This window comes from Agrilus planipennis, unplaced genomic scaffold (assembly GCF_000699045.2).
Source record: "Agrilus planipennis isolate EAB-ADULT unplaced genomic scaffold, Apla_2.0 scaffold282, whole genome shotgun sequence".
In the NCBI taxonomy this organism is placed as follows: domain Eukaryota; kingdom Metazoa; phylum Arthropoda; class Insecta; order Coleoptera; family Buprestidae; genus Agrilus; species Agrilus planipennis.
Genome location: NW_020439604.1, coordinates 273,326 through 278,296, shown reverse-complemented (window position 1 = coordinate 278,296; position 4,971 = coordinate 273,326). Strand labels below are relative to the sequence as shown.

Below are 4,971 nucleotides of genomic sequence, written 5' to 3'. Positions count from 1 at the left end.
GGACAGTGGGAGCGGCGGAAAAGAAAAGGTTAGAAGCGTTCGAAATGTGGTGCTATAGGCGGATGATGAAGAAAACGTGGGTAGAAAAGGTTAGAAATTAATCGGAATAGAACAGAGGACTCTATGGAAGTCAATAAAAAATAGACGAGATAGGTTGGTACGACACTTTCTTAAGCATGAAGGTCTAGTCAGAGACATATTAGAGGCAAAAACAGTAGTTATAAGGAGTACAGGTGGACCTAGATTAGATTACTGTTCGCAAATAGTTAAGGATGTGGGCTGTTCTAGTTTTAGGGAAATGCGAAGTTAAGGTCAGGATAGGAAAGAGTGGAGGTGCGTGTCCAACCAGTCTTAGGAATGACGACCTTATGATGATGATGATGATCTATTGAAAAAAAAAAAAGAACGCGGTATCACAGCAAAATTCGTACGAATACCTTCAGCCATCATTTTTTGTGTATAAATAATACAAGACAGCATATTCTAACTTTTACATGTTTTTATGGTTAAAAGTAGATGTTCTATCAGCAACCGCTGTAGTCTAGTTAATAAGTTGAAACAAGAATGTAAATGCCACAGTTTTATTACAGACTATGCCAATTTTAAACGTCCCAACTATAGCGAAAGTACGACGCCAGCGGGACTTACTTATTTAAAGAATATGCAAAAACGATTTGCGTATTTTCTTTTGCTGACTTAACCACTTAACGTCGGTATTTAAATGATTTGTACTATCACACACACATACAGGTGTAAGTGCTTATTTGATATTGTCATTCCAGGCATACTTTTAAAATTAAATTTTTTCTAAGAAACAATTATCACTTCTTAAGAAATATATTTATTTATAGCGATATTGTTCTAACCGTTCTCGTAAATAAGTTTTCCAAACATAGAACTAATACGAATTTAGATTTTAGAAGACACTGTTGCTCAAAATTATTTTTGATTTTATTTTATTTCACCATTATCTTTAAGAAAACTTAATTATGTATCTAACTACCACAACAAATGTACTTAACTAATTAGAAGCTCGTACAGATTCGGAGTCTTTAAGAATTTATAAATACTTGCTGGAATTACTACAGGCAAATAAGTAATTAATGTTTAATTATTTATTAATTACGCCTACTTTTACCGAGAATGAGAAGTAAGATTTGTTTACTGTATTCGTACTTATACAATATGTGAAAATCTACCCTTTAATTAGTTTATCATGACCTAATTAAGCACTTAGACTTTTTCCCAAAATAGTACTGCCTAAAATTTAGGTAGAGATCTCTTCTAAATTGACCAAACCAATTAAATAAAGTTACTTAGTAATTGCATAAATTATTTACAGCGCGACAATCATTAATGAAGAAATGTCACTCTCTCATACTACTCGAAGACGCGCTAATAAAAGACAAATACAGGACTTCATTAGATTAAATTAAATTGGGAAGAACCACATATTTTTTGTACGTTCGTTATTCCAGACTAGACTGTTCTAGAACATTCAAGAAAATGATAGACCCAAGTATTCGTCGAAATACATAAATTGCAGTAGTTGGCAACGCAAAAATTAAATGATTCACATTTACCGCTAGTTTGGTGCACCATTGTAGGCACTAATTTTAGAATTTACATATTTACAAAAAGGGTAATTGCCAATTTCCCATTCAATTTAATAAAGTTGCAGTTAAAACTGAATCAAACGGAACTGAATCGATTTAGTGTTGATTTCAGTTCTATGTTAATTTTACCGACTTGAAACAGTAAATATTTATTAAAAATATGTTAAATCTGGAGTTTAGCAATTTAAATACGTAAATATACAATATTCATACATGTACAACAAGAATAATGATTTCTTTACTTACAGAAAAACATCCTGAAAACTGCCGAGAGTTGATACCAAAAGAGATGATTAGTCTATTTCAGCACTTGAATATTTTCGAAATAAAAACGTCTTTAAACAATAAATACCATTTTAATATTCCGAATAAAGCACTTTTCGACCGATTTTTAACAATATTTATCATTAATCGCTTAAAAGCCTAATAACAAAATGAATATTACACCATTATTATAACAAACGTCAAACACGGGGGCGTTTCCAGGAAACGCAGGGTTTCCAACCTATTTCGTCAAACGTCAGTAATAAAACCATAGACACGAATGAAGTTAACCATGAACGAATCTTACGTTTTCATTCATTATCTATCATACTACAACAGCTGTAATACCCATTGATAAACTTGAAAGGTCATTGAACCTGGCAGATTAATAAATAATAATAGGAAATAAGAGGCAATAGTAAAGAAAACTGATTGAAAATGACTAAAAATGTCGACATACTGATTATGTTGTGTTTAAAATTAAAAATAATTGAAAACTAAGCACAAGATGTTTCTCAATAAGATCTATTTTACTTAATTTAATTTTTATACCTACTTATTAACCATTTCAATTTTAATTGTTTATTATAAAGCAATGAAACGAGAAAATTTAGGTAAATTAATTAATTGTAGAGCGATATCAAAACTTGTGAGTTTTGATGAATGAAGTGTTTATGGCCTTGTTATGTATTTCTATTTTTTATTATTATATTAATCGTGTAAATGTATACAATTGAGGGAAGGACAACCAATTTCACTTGTTAGCCTTTTAAGTGACGAGCTAAAAATAAACTGAAGTCTTAAAACATTATCTGACGATGGCGTTTTAATTATTCTCTCCTTTTGTGAATCAAGACGATCGAAAAGCTCGTTGTCAGATCCCCTCTTTTTTTCTTTTTTACTTTGCACATCATTTGTATTGTAAGGAATCGTTTTTATAATAAAAAAAAAAAGGACAAAGGATTGTACGTCTTCTTTGAAATAAATCACGTATCTCATGTTGCACGTTACCAAAAAAGAAACTGTAGATGATATTCTATCAAAACAAGTAAATATGTAGGTACCATATAAAAAAGTGTAGGTAGATAGCGTTATATTAAGTTATAGCCAATAAAAAAATTGTTTAAAAGTTCTTCAATTTGATTCCATTACTTTTTATATTCTTCAAAGACATTGATATGTTTGATTGCACTGGTTTTAATATTCTTAAAATAAATTGATATGTAGCAGACATTTTTTTTCTCTTCATACCATCCAATTTTTGAAAATTCTCAAAACCGCCTAGGCGAAATTGAAAGCGACGATTTATTCGCATTAGCCACAACAATGAATATTGAACGATATGGCCTTCAGTGTATGAGAATTTAATAACTAAATCATGTTTGGACGGAAAGGCCAATTGGACCAAATCAAAATAACACGACACATTGCATGTCGGTTCATTCATTTGACTTATAATGGCTACCACGAAATACTAACGTTTATTATAATGAATGAATTTCGTCCAAAATTAAATCCTGGATGAGAATTCTTTTCTGGTCGATGATCTAATTGCAAACTTTTTTATTCATTCTCTGATTAATTTTATATGTCTACATATTAATCNAACTGAGAGACTGTGAGAGACGCTCTCAGAGACGCTGAAAGAGACTGGAGAAAGACTGAAAATTTTTGTCTAGGGATGTTTAAATTAATTTACTCAATCATTAAGGGCGGATTAACAATGTAATTGAGCAGATTTTACAAGGACAAGTACAAATCAGGGAAATTTTTCATTGAAATTGTACTGTAACTTGCCTAAGTGTTAGGGGTGGACCAAGATGGTAAATTGAGCGGATGGTACCAAATGGAAAATTTACATGAAACCTTTAGCTACTGTATGTACTCAAAATATTGTAAATTGAGCAGATTTTACAAAGAAATTGAAGTATAATTTAGGAGAATTTGACATTGAAATTGTGTTGTTAATTACTCAAACTCTAGACGAGGATCAACGCTGCAAATTGAGTAGATTTTACAAGGAAGTTGTGGTGTAAATTGGGAAAATGTTACATTAAATCTGTACAAGGAGCGGAAATTTTATATTGAAACTGCATTGTAAATCACTCAACCTTAAACGACAGACGAACATTGTAAATTGAGCTGATTTTACACCGAAATTGTGGTATAAATTGGTAAAATATTACATTAAATCCGTATTGTAAACTACCCAACACTTATCTGCAGAGCAATATTGTAAATTGAGTAGATTTTACAAGGACAATAGTAAAAATTGCGAATATTTTATATTCATACTACTTCATTGTAAACTCTTCAATCTTAAAGGGCAGATGAACGTTGTAAATTGAGCAAATATTACAAAGAAATTGAGGTATAGATTCGGATAATGTTACATTAAACGTGTACTGTAAAGTACCTAAACTTTAAGAGTGGAGCAACATTGTAAATTGAGAAGATTTTGTAAGGAAACTGAAAGTATACATTACGGGAAATTTTACATTGAAATTGTGTCGTAAACTACTCAAACTTTAGGGGCAGATTAATCTTGTAAATTGAGCAGATTTTACAATGAAAATAGTAGAAGTTGCGGAAATTTTATATTGAAACTACATTGTAAATCACTCAACCTTAAACGGCAAATCAACATTACAAATTGAGCAGATTTTACAAGGAAACTGTGATATTAATTGAGGAAAACGTTTTTAATTATGATACCAACACAGGGCCGTAGCGATGCGCTCAGGGCCCCGGTGCGGTATTCCGCAAGGGGCCCTTCTTAAAAAAAATGTCATTAAAAAATATGTTTTAATTTCACGAATAGATGATTCCCCGTGCAGCACTGACAGATAACCTCTCACGGTGATGCCAACGTCGCGGTGTCGGCATGGACGGCAGTTGGCAGCATTGCTGATATAGAAAAAAGTAAAATAAAAAATTATGATGTTCATTTCGTAGTTTGACTCAGCTCATCTCTAACAGCATAGTTTTTTTTAGAAGTCATTTTTTGAAAACAGAAAACTGCTAAGGGGCCCCTCGACTGCGGGGGCCCCGGTGCGCCGCACCGCTTGAACCGGCCTCGCTACGGCCCTGT

The 4,971-nt window shown here is 32.1% G+C and overlaps 1 protein-coding gene across 1 annotated transcript in view; it reads right to left on the bottom strand.

The window, feature by feature from the left end:
* Positions 1-2,087, bottom strand: part of LOC108740874 (cell wall protein RBR3) — a 55,592-nt gene extending 53,505 nt beyond the window's left edge. Inside the window, exon 1 of the mRNA XM_018475375.1 lies at positions 1,863-2,087. The gene's annotated coding sequence lies outside the window, so the exon portion shown is untranslated. The remainder of the gene's footprint in view (positions 1-1,862) is intronic.
* Between the last annotated feature and the right edge of the window lie 2,884 nt (positions 2,088-4,971).